Source organism: Canis lupus, chromosome 6 (assembly GCF_048164855.1).
Source record: "Canis lupus baileyi chromosome 6, mCanLup2.hap1, whole genome shotgun sequence".
NCBI classification, from domain to species: domain Eukaryota; kingdom Metazoa; phylum Chordata; class Mammalia; order Carnivora; family Canidae; genus Canis; species Canis lupus.
Genome location: NC_132843.1, coordinates 55,519,505 through 55,534,836, shown reverse-complemented (window position 1 = coordinate 55,534,836; position 15,332 = coordinate 55,519,505). Strand labels below are relative to the sequence as shown.

Below are 15,332 nucleotides of genomic sequence, written 5' to 3'. Positions count from 1 at the left end.
TTTTACAGAAACTGGTGGGAGTAGGTTGACCACCAACTGTGTTGTGGTTTTTGTTTTTTTCTTCCTAGATTTCTGTCTTAGTCTGTTCAGCCTGCTGTAACAGAAAACCATAGACAGGCTGGTTTGTAACAACAGAGATTAATTTCTCAGAGTTCTGGAGTCTGGGAAGTTCAAAATCAAGGTTCTGGCAGATTTGGTGTCTGGTGAGGACTTCCTGAAGCATAGATAGCCATCTTCTAACTGTGTCTTCACATGGTGGAAGGGGTGAGGGAGCTCTCTGTTTTGTGTGTGTGTATGTGTTTATAAGGGCATTAATTCCATTCAGGAGGGCTCTCCTCTCATGGCCTAATAATCTCCCCCAAACCCCACCTCCTAATACCAATGACATTAGTGATGAAAATTTCAATATATGAATTTTGAGGGGACACAAATCAGACTACAGCAATATCTTTTTAAAAATAAAATTCAAGGGCACCTGGCTGGCTTAGTTGGTTAAGTGTCCGACTCTTGATTGCAGCTTGGGTCATCATGAAGTCAGGATCGTGGGATTGTGCCCTGTGTTGGGCTCTGCACTGGGCATGGATCCTTCTTGGAATTCTCCCTCTCCCTCTCCTTCTGCCCCACTTCCTCCCATTCATCTCTTTAGTGCTGGATGACATTCCATTGTCTGGATATATCCCTCAGTTTATCCACTCCCCTACTGAAGAACATCTTAGTTGCTTCGTGGTTTGGGAAATTATGAATACAGCTGATATGAACTTATATGTGTAGGTTTTTGTGTGGATATAAGTTTTAAGCTTCAGTGAGTAAATGCTAAAGAGTACAATTTTGGATTATATGGTAAGAATATGTTTAGTTCTGTAAGAAACTATCAAACTGTTTTCCAAAGTGGCCGTAACACCAGCAATGAATGAGAGTTCCCCTTACTTCACATTCTCACCAGCATTTGATGTTGGTGTTCTGGATTTTGGCCATTCTAGTAGGTGTGTAGTGGTAAGTCATTATGTTTTAATATGTATTTCCCTGATGACATATGACGTGGAACATCTTTTCATATGCTTATTTGTCATTTGTATGTCTTTTTTGGTGAGTTATTTGATAAGCTGTTTGGTCTATTTTTTAATTGGATTGTTTGTTTTCTTATCATTAAGTTTTAAGAGTTCTTTGTATATTTTGGGTCACAGTTCTTCATCGGACATACGTTTTGCAAATTATTTTCTACTAATCTGTGACTTGTGTTTTCATTCTCTTGACAGTGTCTTTTGCAGAGCAGAAAATTTTAATTTGAATGAAATCCAGTTTATCAATTCTTTCATGGATCATGCTTTTGTTGTGGTATCTAAAAAATCATCATGATGGGGCATCGTAGTGGCTCAGTCATTTAAGTGTCCAACTTGGTTTCAACTCAGATCATGATATCAGGACTGGGAGATTGAGCCCTGTGTCAGGCTCCTCGCTCAGCAGTGAGTCCACTTGAGATTCTTTTCTCCCTCTCCCTCTGCTCCTCCCCACCCACACAGTCTGTCTCTCTCCCTCTCAAATAATAAATAAATCTAAAAAAATTTTTTTAAATAAAAAGTCATCACTGAACCCAAGGTCATCCAGATTTTCTCCTATATTATCTTCTAGGAAGTTTATACTTTTGTCTTTTACATTTGGAGTTAATTTTTGTAAAACATATAATGTTTATGTTTAAATTTTGTTTTTTTACATGTAGGTATCAAGTTGTTCCAGCACCATTTTTTGAAAAGACCATTTTTGTTCTATTGTATTGCCTTTGTCCCTTTGTCAAAGATTGGTCGACATGTGGGTCTATCCCTGAGTTCTCTATTTTGTTCCATTGGCCTATTTGGTTTGTTGTTGTTGTTGTTGTTTAAATATTTTTATTTAGTTATTCATGAGAGACATAGAGAGAGAGAGAGAGGCAGAGACACAGACAGAGAGAGAAGCAGGCTCCATGCAGAGAGACTGATGCGGGACTCGATCCCGGGAGTCCAGGATCACAACCTGGGCCGAAGGCAGGGGCTAAACTGCTGAGCCACCCAGGGATCCCCCCACTGACCTATTTGTCTAGTCTTTCACCAACATAAAATTTGCTTTTTATTAACCATAGCTGGGAAATTTTTAAAAAAAGAACTTCACTATTTGTTATTAAATGCCACAGCTACAACTTCTTGTCCAGGATCAACCTCAGACACCTCCGGCCCTGAGACCTAGAAGAACTATTTCCCCAGTGTCTGGCAGCTATGACCTCAGCAGGTAGTCTGAACTGGTCAGGCTTTTTAGCTCCCAGTTTCTTGCCCCCATTGGACTAGTCTTCAGGGTGAGGAGGCCATGAAGCCTGAATCCCAGTGGCTTTCAAAGATGCTTGATGATGGCCTCCAGGGGCAGTTTGTCCCCAGGAGCCAGGTACATGTGTAGGTAGTACTTGTAGCACATGAACCACATGCTAGCCTTTCCTTGGCTGTGCTCTTCATTGGTGAGGATTTATACAGCCAAGTGGTTATGCCTACCTGGAGTATGAGGACTACTTCATTTACCTGCTTCTAGGCTTACCTATTTGGGTTTTTTCCCTATGTCCATCCACAAGAGAGTGAACCATGCTTGTGGTGTGCACATCCTTAGGCCTCAGAGTGGTCAGAGCAGCAGTTTGCCTCAAGGATAGGAAAGGTTGGGAGAGGGGATGGCTCTGAATATTGTTTGGATGTGTAAGTTAAGGTGTTGACACACATTCAGGTGAGATCCTTCAATATGTAGGAGGAACCAAGGGTAGGGTTGAGGGTCAGGTCAGGAGCAGACTTTTGGCACCATCATTTTCCATACTAACTTTGAAAAGGCCAAGAATTTCAAATTTGTAACAGCCTTTCAAATCATTATGAGGGCATATTTGTCAAAGTAAGAGGGCAGAACATATTTTATTTAACAGCTTGATACTTGATTTTAACTTTTACACAGCTAGGTATACAGTGTAGGACCTCCCTTTGTCCTCTACCTATGGATCCACAAATTTTGGGGGTAGACCTGTTGGTGAGTGATAGATCTGGGACCAAAATTCAATATTCTTTGCTTCTTTGTCAAAGTTCTCTCAATTCTCCCCCGCCCCCTTTGGGGTAGCTGCAGAGGGAAAGGGAGAGAGTGAGAGAATGTCTTAACCATGTTCCACACTCAGCACAGAGCCCAACACGGGGCCCAATATCACAGCCTTGAAATCATGACCTGCACCAAAATCAAGAGATGGATGTTGAACTGACTGAGCCACCCAGGTGCCATTTCTTTCAACTCTTTTAATGAGCTCAGCAAACCCTTACTAAAAACAACCACTTCTACTAGATTTCTTCCTGTTTTCCCCTGCTGGTCAAGTGTGAAATCTAAGGTTGAATCAGAGAAAGAATTCTTATTCTCAATTAAGTTAAAGTACAGTTTGTTTTGGGCCTTCAGTCTCCCCTGGCTCTTCTCTTCTCAGACACCAGTAACTTATGCTGTGGTCCATGAACTCACACTTTTTCTAAAACTCATCCAAAAGATGACCCAAGGGTAGGCCCAGGGGATACTGACAGAGCTTGGATGGGTAGGCTGGATTGCCTAAGCATGTCTTCATAGCTCATTGTATTATGGAACACAGCCAGAGGTGGAAATAGGGAGGAAGCTTTGGGCTGAGGGTGTGAGGACTAGCTCTCTCATCCTACCATATTCAAGTACAGAACTCTGAGAAGAGTCTACAAATTCTGAACTTGAACTTGGTCTTCCAAACTATTACAATCTATGTAAGATGATAAAACATATTTAATTTAACAGCCTCTTAGTTTGACTTAGAACTTTCCAATATTTAGAATATAGTACATGGCTCTTCATTTATTTTTCCACACCCAGACCTGAGAATATTAGAAGTAGATCTGCTTAGAAGGATGTTTCCCCCATAAGATAGGCTTCTTTTCTTTCTGGGTAATACCTGGTGAAGTTTCCATCCTAAAGTCTACTGTCTGAGGTAGTTAGAGATTTCCAAATAGACCACTGGCTGATCTTTACTATCTTGCTGGTTTAAGGTAAGAGGTCTTATATAGCTTTTCAAAATGGGCCTTAGTTTGTATTGATTCTGTATTATCTTAGGTCCTTCCTGAAGTTTTCCTGTATCCGGGTATGTTGAGAATTAGCAGAAAAGAATAAAGTCCTCTGCACTCCACTCATTTTTTTTCACTCCAACCTCAAAAACACCTATACACATATGTACAGAGCCACACAAGATTCCTATAAAAACTGGAAAAAAAAACTAGAAAAAATATCACTGATGTTTTCTGGAACTTCTTTCCTCCTATTAATGCTAGGGCATTTTACTTAAAAGAAAACAAAGAAACAAAAAAACACCATTAAGACAAAAAAAAGGGAAGGGTTATTGTCAGAACATGGAAAAGAAAATTCAAAAATAACTCATATTCTCATATTTCCCTACAGACATGATGCAAGCATTATACAGTTAAGGAACTGCTGACACTAATAACATGATTTCTGGTTCTTTGCTCTTCTTCTTTCCTATCAATGTTTTCTCAAGCCTAGGTTCTGGTCAGTGACTCTGTGACCTTGTAAACAAAAACCCTACGATGCCTACAAGAAAAGCTTAGCGCGATGTCCTCCTTTATTTATATTGCACTTATATTTTTATATACATATATACTCATAGGGTCTTATGTTCTATAAATTGCTTTTTAAATTTTCCTGGTATGGTGAAAGGGATTGAAGGAGATAGAGATGGGATAAATGCAATTAAGAGTATATCAAAATTTAGAAGCTAACCAAATAATGTTGATAAATTTGGGCATAACTCAACAGGTTTTATTTTTATTTTTTTTTCTTTTTCTCAACAGGTTTTAAAAGTATCAAGACATTAAGATAATTCAGCAGTCCATTCATTCATTCAACTAATATTTCTGTTTCTTTTTTTCTACACTAACAAAAAGGATTAAAGCAGCTGGTGTTCACTCACAAGGATTGTGTACACTATTCTGGACAATATAAGATTGTGATACAACAGGTCACAAAACTACTAGGGAAGGAAAACATGTAACTGAGCAGTTAGAACAATATAAGTCTTTATCAGATATTGTACCCTCAGTTTTACCTCATTTCCCCAATCCATATTCTATATTATGACCAGAGTTATCTCTCTATAATGAAAATCTCATCACATAAATATGCTTAAAGCCCTTTATGGTTCTGTATTACTTATTGGAAGAAAGTGAAGTGCTTTAGCAACATGTGTACAGTGTTTGTGATCTTGTCTAGGTTCACCTTTCCAGACTTATCTCCAGTTACCATCTCTCCTTCCGGTGTATACAATGGGAGCCTCTGGATAGCCATGAAACTCAATTTTGTCTTACTTAGCTTTGACTTCCCAGTGTTAGAGGATTTAAGGACACCTTATTTTGAATTAACTCAGCCTTTTCCCACCCATCAATCTCTTTTCTAAACTATTTTATTATAAAATTTAGCACATACAGAAAATTTCATAAAACAAATGAATGGCTTAATAAGATATTGTGAAAAGAACATTCATATATTTATTATCAAATTAAAAAACTAGAATTTGCTGGCTCATCAGAAGCCCTCTGCATTCCCTTAATTGCATCCTCTTGTCTCCTCTTCAAAGGTAAACACTCACCCCCCATCTTTTCATCTATTCTTAGCTCAAGCCACCATCCCCACATTCCACCTCATCTCTGTTATCTTTCTTCTTTTTATTTTTTTACTTTTTTATTTTATTGGAGTTCAATTTGCCAACATATAGCATAACACCCAGTGCTCCCCCTTCAGTGCCCATCACCCAGTCACCCCAACCCCCTGCTCACTTCCCCTTCTACTACCCTTTGTTCATTTCCCAGAGTTAGGTGTCTCTCATATTTTGTCACCCTCACTGATATTTTCACTCATTTTCTCTCTTTTCCCTTTATTCCCTTTTATTAATTTTTGTATTCCCCAGATGAATGAGGCCATATAATGTTTGTCCTTTCCGATTATCTTTCTTCTGACCTCATATACCCCTCTTTCTCTCTCTGATCTTTATTTATTTTTTAGATTTTTAAATTTAAATTCAATTTGCCAACATATAGCATAACACCTAGTGCTTATCCCATCAAGTGCCCGCTCTGATCTTTAAAATTTTTTGATGCTTATTCTTCTTATTTTATTTTAAAAATTTTTTATTTGAGTATAGTTGACACACAGTGTTATGTTAGTTTCAGCTGTGTGACATTGTGATTCTGTATGTATGCTGTAGTATGCTATGTATTCTCTATATTATTGTGTATGTTTTACCTTTATAGTTAAAATCTCATTATAGATACTCAATGTTTATTTTTGGGTAACTAGTGACTGAGTGAAAGGCAAACATAATAGAGCAAGTAGTAGGCAGAAATTTACTCAGCCAGAGAAAGGGAAATAGAATATAATCTACACAAAGAGAGAGAGAGAGAGAGAGAGAGAGAGAGAGAGAAGCAAGATATTGTTCGAGGTAGTGTACATGAATATTCAAGAGTTTCACACACTGAAAATCTCAATGTCCTTCTTTATTATTCACTTCTTCACACCATAATAAATGTTAGGAATTCCAGATATGCATCTGATTTAATCTTCATGCACTTTAATGTCTCTGGTTTTGGATAAAGATGGCATTTAGGCCCAAGTAGTACATGTCTCTCTTCAGCATTTCACTCTAGAGAAAGCATGGCCAGAATATGGGCCAGACTACGGGATGAACTCCTGACATGGATACTTCAGGAAGAATTTTACATTTTCATCCCTGAAATGGATGAAATGAAATGAAATGAAGTTACATTTCATTCCAATGTAATTGGAAGAGGTTACACTGAAAATCCTTTCCCACTTAATGATGGAATGATACGATGATTAAGTCTGCATTTTTATTTAGAAATTACCTTGACATTGAAACTCAGTAGTTCAAGGATGACCCTTAGAAACCCAGATTAAAAATAAAAATGAGAACTAAAAAAACAAAAAAGAAACCTCTCAGAAAACTCAGTGGCCACATATTACAGAATATGTAACAATAACAGACTTTGGAGGGGATGGGGATCTGATACCATAGTTATTATGACATAAAGTTATAATTCAAGTATCTTCTAGACTCCACCTAGTAAATATAGTTGAGGCTTTTAGTCAATCTATCTCCATCTTTTCAAGTCTTGGATGGAATAATAAATGTTAAACACGTAAACTTGAAAAAAAAATAAACATGTAAACTTGAATAATCTTGTCTTGCTATTCACATACTGTTCAGTGATTCTCTCCACCACATCCATATTTTTTTGTGAAATTTAACTTATTCTTTGAGGTTCAAATAAAACATATCCTTCTATATTAAATCTATCTTGATACCACATGAAAGTTAGAGTTTTGTCTATTCTGATCCCACAACTTTTTTTCTTAAAGTATTTAATACATTGGATTTTGAAGTTGCATTTATCTGCCCCAAAGAATTATAAGCTCTTCAGCTTTAAGGACTGAATTTTATTTAGTACTAAATCTATGGTAGGTGCTCAATAATTCGAGTGAATAAAAAGTACAAAGTGGTAAAATTTAAGAAACAGAATAAAAAGTAATTAACAGTCAGTACTACATACTTCAGTCATACATACTGAAATGAATAACTTCTTTTTCCCAGGTACTAGATTAAACACTGACAAAAGGCATCCAGGAGCTCACAGTTCAGTGGGAGAAACAGAAAAGTGAATACATGCAGTATTGGTGGGAGGAAGATAGAGATGGGTAAGGTACTGCGGGAGCCAGAGAACCAGTCTTCAACTCAGACTGGGGAATAAGAAACAGATGTTCAAGTTAATTCATTAGGGACAGGTAGCCAGTCAGGTGGAAAAGGGGTAGAGATGGAGGGCATTCAAGACTCAGGAAACAGAAGCAGTGGAGTCTTCTATCTCAATGAAAGCATAGTCATGTTTCTTCTTATACAAAGATTCCCTATTTCTTGCAACACAGGCTCTTCCAGTTTGAATAATGTATTTTGAATGATTTAGTCTCTTTTGGGTAAATGCTTCTCAGATTTCATCTCCCCATCTCTACTCCTGCCCCCCTCTCTTTGCCAAGTGTAACCTCATGGCAACAGTTAAGACAAGTGATTGGAATGCATGCGGCATTCTCTAAAACCTTATTCTCATTCTCAGTGGAAAGCCACTCAGATATATTTCTTGCATTGGTGACCTGTCAGGTACAACTGGCTTCACTTAACCTTTTGGAGGACATGTAAGCATCTGTGGCTAGAATCCACAGTATATGGCATTTATATGATATTTTAAATGTGGCAACTACTTCATCCAGATACTGGGTCTTAACCAGTCTACTGTTCCTAACAACACCTAAACATTTGGCCACATGTTTGAGTACCAAGGACAGGCCTTGGGAAATAAGGAAAGAACTTCAGAATCACCTGAGTACCATCCTTCAGGATCCCCAGGTATGTGCATCTGGATGTTTCCACTGAGACCCTTCCACAACTAGAACTGGGGAACTTTAAAAAGCCCTGATATATTGCTAGAGATCTAGAAGACAGCGTGTATGCAAGACTTGACCTGGGAAAAAAAGAAGGCTCTAGTCATTCCAGTCCATGTTTGGCTGACATTGAGTTCCTGCATAGGCAGGAAATGAAAGCTAAGACTGTTTAATAAATTGCTCGAGGTTTGAAGACATGTCTTCACACACAGATCCCATTGGCGAAAGGTGACATACAAGTAAAGCTTTTAGGAAAATCTTATGCAAGATTGTTGGCTGTCACTAAACAATACTGGTTCAAGGATGACCCTTAGAAGTCCAGATTAAAAATGAGAACTTAAAAAAAAGAAACCTATCAGAGAACTCAGTGGCCACATATTACAGAATATCAGCAACAATAACAAACTTTGGAGGGGATGAGGATCTGATACCGTAGTTATTATAATATAAAATATAGTATCTAAAGTATCCACTTTCAACAAAAATTATGAGACATGCAAAAAAATGAAAATATGACACATACACAGGAATAAAGGAGAGCTAAGGGAAAATGCCCCTGAAGGAAAACCAATCATGGACTTAGTAGACAAGGCTTTAAATCAGTTATTATAAAATATTAAGATAATAATATAATTAAAAGAAAGTATGACAATAATATCTTATCAATTGGAGAATAGCAATAAAAAGGAATTTAAAAAATAACTCAGACATTCTAGAGTTGAAAAGTACAAAATTGAAATTAAAAAGTTCACTAGAGGTGCTAAAATAATTGAGCTTGCAGAAGAAAGAATCAATGAGTTTGAAGATAGGCCAATTAAGATTGTCCAGTCCTTAGAAACAGAAAGAAAAAGAATGAACAAAAAAAAAAAGAGTGGTACCTCAGAGACCTGCAAACACACTCAAGCATATAAACATATGAAAAATTAGTGTCTAAGAAGGAAAGAAAAGAGAATGGGGCAGAAAGAATACTTGAAGAAATAATAACCACAAACTTCCAAAATTTGATGAAAAGCATTAATAAATCAACATATCCCAAAACCTCCATAAACTATAAGATAAACTCAGAGAGATCTACGCAAAGATACTTCATAAACAAACATTTGAAAGACAAAGATAGAATCTTGAAAGCAAGAAGAAAAGTGACTAATCACATATAAAGGATACTCATCAGAAACCATAGAAGCCAGAAGGAAGTGGGATGACATATTCAAAATACTAAAGAAAGAGACTGTCAGCCAAGAATGATATATCCAGTAAAACTATCCTTCACAAATGAAGGGGAAATTAAGATATTCCCAGATAAACAAATTCTGAGACACTTTGTTATTAGCGTAGTTATCCAATAAGAAATACTAAAAGAAGCCCGTCAGGCTAAAAAGAAAAGACACCAGATGGTAACTCAAATCCACATGAATAAATAAAGAGCACTAGAAAAGGTAAGTAGGTAGATAAATATAAGACAGTATAAACATATTTTTGTTTCTCTTTTATTCTTTTATCTGATTTAAAAGATAACTGCATAAAGCAATAACTATAAAACTGTTGTACTTGGAATGTATAAATATATAATCTGTATGAAAATAATAATACTAAAAAGGGAGAGAGAGCAGAGGTATATCAAAGCAAAGGTTTTATATACTATTGAATAAAGTTAATATTAACCCGAACTAGACTGTTTTAAGTTAAAATGCTAATTGAATCTCTAAGGCAACAACTATTAAAATAAAAAATATAATAAGAGAAACAACAAGGAAATCAAATGGGTACAGTAGAAAATATGTATTTAACACAAAAAAATAAAGTAACAGAAAAACAAAGGAGCGAAAAGACATAAGCCATATATTAAAAACAAGAGCAAAATGCCATATATAAATCATATCTATCAGCAATTATAATAAAGATAAGTGAATTAAACACTCCTATCAAAAGGTATAGGTTTGCAGAATATATGAAAACATAATACAATCCATTTATATTTTGTGTACAAGAAACATGCTTTAAATTCAAAGACACAAATAGGTTGAAAGTAAGAGTTCAATCCCCCAAAAAAGTAAAAAAAAAAAGAAAAAAAGTAAAAGAGTTCAATCCCAAAAATTCAACAAAGAATTAGAAGAACAAAACTAATCAACTAAATCTAACATCTACAAAATGTTCCACTCAACAATAGCAGAATATACATTTTTCTTCAGTGCATATAAAAATTTGTCAGGATAAATTATATGCTAAACTGTAAAACAGGCATCAGTAAATTTCATTGACTCACACCTATACCAGTTATTTTCTTTGACACCACTGGAATTATATTAGGTATCAAGAATGAGAAGGAAATTTGGGAAATTCACAAATATGTAGAAATTTATAACTAATGGATCAAAGAAGAAATCATGAGGGAAATTAGAAAATACAATGACAAGTATTCAAATAAAAAAAGAAAGTATACTAAATTATGGAATGCAGCTAAAGTAGTTCCTAAAAAGAAATTTATAGGTGCAAATAAGTGCCTATATTTAAAAAAGAGAAAGATCTCAAATTGATAAACTTTTACCTTAATAAATTCAGAAAAAAGCAAAAACCAAACTGAAAGCAAACAGAATGAAGAAAATAACAAAGATTAGAGTAGAAATAACTGAAATAGAGAATAGAAAAATAATAGAAAAAAAATCTAAAAGTTAGTTTTTTGAAAAATACAACAAAATTGAGAAGTCTTTAGCCATGCTAGCAAGATAAAAAGAGAGAATACTCAATTTGCTAGACTAACAAGGATATAAGAGGGACTTTACTAGCATATTAGAGACGATTATAAGGGAATATGAAAAACTGTATGACAAGTCTTAAAACTTTAGGTGAAATGGACAAATTCCTAGGACACAAACTATCAAAATAGCCTCAAGCAGAAATAAGAAATCTGAATAGACCCATACATATTAAGAGACTGAATTAGTAATTTAAAAACTTCATAAATAAAAATCCAAGTTCAGATGATTCCATTGGTGAATTCCACCAAACATTTAAAAAAGAATTAATACTGACTAGACTATTTGAAGTGGCTGCAGGGGAGGGAAGAGAGAAAGAAACACTTTACAATCATTCTATGAGGCCAGCATTTTCCTGTTTTGAAAATCAGACAAGGATATCACAAAGAAAATGACAGACCAATATCTCTGATGGATGTAAATCTAAAAATCTTCAAAAAATACTAGCAAAATGCGGGGCAGCCCGGGTGGCTCATCGGTTTAGCACCGCCTTTAGCCCAGGGCATGATCCTGGAGACCTGGCATCGAGTCCCATATCGGGCTCCCTGTGTGGAGCCTGCTTCTCTGCCTCTCTCTCTCTCTCTCTCTCTCTCTGCCTCTCTCTCTCTCTCTCTGTATCTCTCATGGATAAATAAATAAAATCCTAAAAAAAAAAAAAATACTAGCAAAATGAATCTAACAACACATAAGAAGGATTATACACCGTGACCAAGAGAAATTTATCCCAGGAATGCAATGTTACATTAACATGTGAAAATCGATAAAAGTAATATACTATTAATAAAACAAAGCATATGATCAATTAATACAAAAAAGCACTGGACAAACTCCAATACTCTTTCACGATTAAAAAAAAAAAAAACTTGGGGATCCCTGGGTGGCTCAGCGGTTTAGCACCTGCCTTTGGCCCAGGGTGTGATCCTGAAGTCCCGGGATTGAGTCGGGGTCCGGGCATGGAGCCTGCTTCTCCCTCTGCCTGTGTCTCTGCCTCTCTCTCTCTCTCTCTCTCTCTCTGTCTCTCATGAATAAATAAATAAACAAACAAACAAACAAATAAATAAATAAATAAATCTTTAAAAAAATTGACACAGTAGAAACAAGGAAGCTTCCTTGTAGAGAAGCTACAAAAATTCCATTTCTAATTTCAAATTTTAGGGTAAAAAACTGAATTTGTCTCTCTAAATCAGAAAAAGACTCTTATACCAACTCTATTCTATTAATTATTTCTCAACTTATTTGATCACAGAGTAACTTTTTTCCATTAAGATTATGAGAATATTTTGTCAAATAGGGATCTATCTTTCTATGTGTCGACATTCTCATAGAAATGCTAAAAGATGGTCAGCAGTCAGGGTTAGGGAGGGGAAGCAGCATATATAGACAAACCTCGTGAATCGCCTTCTCTGAGGCAGTCGTGCAGGCCCGGCTGCGGGGTTCCCGGGCACCCGCCTCCTGTATCACCGGTTTAGCGGCTTCACGCAGAAGTTGATTGGAACGTGGGCTTCGAAGCCTATAATAGCCCGCAGGGATTAAGGCCTGTGGTTTCCCCAGAAGCACCACCTACCACATTTGCCACACCAACCAAACTGGAGTTCTGATTTTACTGTATATGATTATGCTGGGAAAAACAAAGTTCCCTCTGGAACTTTGCAGAAGTTTTTCCAGAAGTCTGATGGTGTGCCCATCCACCTGAAACGAGGCCTACCTGACCAAATGCTTTACCGGACCACCATGGCACTGACATTGTGGGGGGACCATCTGCTGTCTGATCGCTCTCTACCTGGCTTTGCAGCGCAGAAACAAATGACTTAGGCTGCAGAGGACTGATTTGCTTTCTGGCATAAACCCTTTGAATTTTCATTTTTCACTGTTCTGTAAATATTTTTCTTTTTTACTTGAATGGTTTACTTAATATTTTTCTAGAAAAGTAGAAAGATATTAAGGCAATATTTTGGTTTGTTTATGAAATACACATGGTCCATCAGAGCTCATTGGACAGTTAAAACTATTGTGTAAAGCAATGCTGCTGCTCCTTGGGCTCCTGACTTCCCTGGAGGTTCTAGAGGAAGGTTGCACATTTAGGCTTATTGGCAGCAGTCTATGCTGAAGTCCTTAGGGACCCACAGTTGTGTTTTTGAATATGGGGGGGAAGGGTGGACAGAGGCTTTCCTGGATTTGGATGCTCCCGAGGAAGAGAGAAGCCAAGGCCAGGAGCATGAAAGAGGGGTTTGCACTAGTCGACACCCTGAGAATTTTTCCTTCTTGTGGTAAAATGTTAAGAAAAATTACGTGCAATCTGCCTCTGTTCGTTGGAGAGTTTCAAGGTTTCAAGATCATCTCAGATCTTTAGTGAAACTTTATGTGTAATTGTTATGTATTTATTCCACCTCGGGAACAGACAACACCTGTTTAGTGTTGCACATTAGACCAGTGTGTTTTATTAATGCAACTGTGACACAAAGTCTCCTTTATCTTTTCAAAATGTTATGGCTTTAAATTATGATTTTTTTGATTGTGGAATAAATACATGAATGAAAAATCTCAACAACAACAAAAAAACACATCGTGAATCATACCAAACTATTTTTAGTCTTTGGTGTAATCAAAAGCCACTTTGGAATTGAATCTTTAAGAAACAGGATGTGATGGTTTTATTAAAAGTGAGGATTGGAAAGAAAACATTAAGTTGTGACCAGCAAAATATTTGTGAACATATTTTAGATGATTCAATTTTCCAAATCTTTGCAGTTATGTACAAGTTGACAAAAGTCCAATGCAATTAACTAGGGTAATATATGGGATATATATACTAAATTAAGATACCATCTGAGATATTTGAGTATAAGGGATTGTAAATTCCCTCTTTTAACTACTAGAAGATTATAAAGGAATTATAAATCCCCTCTTTAAAAAATTTATTTCAAGTGACAGTAAACTACTAGGAATTTTGGCACACCAGTATGTCTGGATAGAACTAAGGTCAGAGCAAATTTTAAAAGAAACAAATCATCTTCAATATATTATATTTAGCATATATTAGATTTTCATTCCTTTTTAAGGCTGGATAATATTCCATTGCATGTATATACCACATTTTGTTTATGCATTCATCTGTTGATGAACACTTGGGTGGTTTCTACTTTCTGGTTTTATGTGAATACTGCTGCCATGAAAACTGGTACACAAGTACCTGTTTGACTACCTGCTTTCAACTCTTTTGAGCATATATCAAAGAGTGAAATTGCTGAAACATACGGTAATTCTGTTTAGCTTTTTGAGAAAAATGCCACCGTGTTTCCCATGGTAGCTATATCATTTTATATCCCCACCAGCAATGCACAAATGTTTCAATATCTCCACATCTTTACCAATACTTTTTATTTTTTCCTTTTTTTTTTAGGATAATAGTTATTTTAATAGGTGTCAAGTGGTATTTCATTGTTGTCTTGATTTTCGTTTCCCTATGGCTAGTGATGTTGAACATGTTTTCGTGTGTTTTATTGGCCATTTGTATATCTTCTTTAGAGAAATGTCTGTTCAAGTCTTTTGCTCATGTTTCAATTCTTTGTTTTTTGTTGTTACGTAGTAGGAGCTCTTTAAATATTCTGGATATTAGTCCCTTATTAGATATGTGCTTTGCAAATATTTTCTCCTATTCCATGGGTTACCTCTTCATTCTGTTGACAGCAACCTTTGATATACAACAGTTTATAATTTTGATGAAGTCTGACTTATCTACTCTTTTCTTGTCTAGGCCTTTGGTGTCATATACAAGAAATCATTGCCAAATGCAGTGTTATGAGATTTTTTCCTGTGTTTTCTTCTAAGAGTCTTATTTCTTAGGTTTAAGTGTTTGATCCAATTGTGGTAATTTTTGTATATGGTATAAGGAAGCATACAATTTCACTGTTTTACACATGGATATCCAGTTTTCCCAGCACCAGTCATTAAAAAGACTGTCCTTTCCCCATTGAATGATTTTGGCATCCTTGTTAAAAATCAAGACTATAGGGGATCCCTGGGTGGCGCAGCGGTTTGGCGCCTGCCTTTGGCCCAGGGCGCGATCCT

General features: G+C 36.2%; 1 pseudogene; it reads left to right on the top strand.

Moving 5' to 3' along the window:
• The first annotated feature begins 8,394 nt into the window (after positions 1-8,394).
• Positions 8,395-13,348, top strand: LOC140636060 (cytochrome c oxidase subunit 7A2-like, mitochondrial pseudogene; annotated as a pseudogene).
• Positions 13,349-15,332: the final 1,984 nt, after the last annotated feature.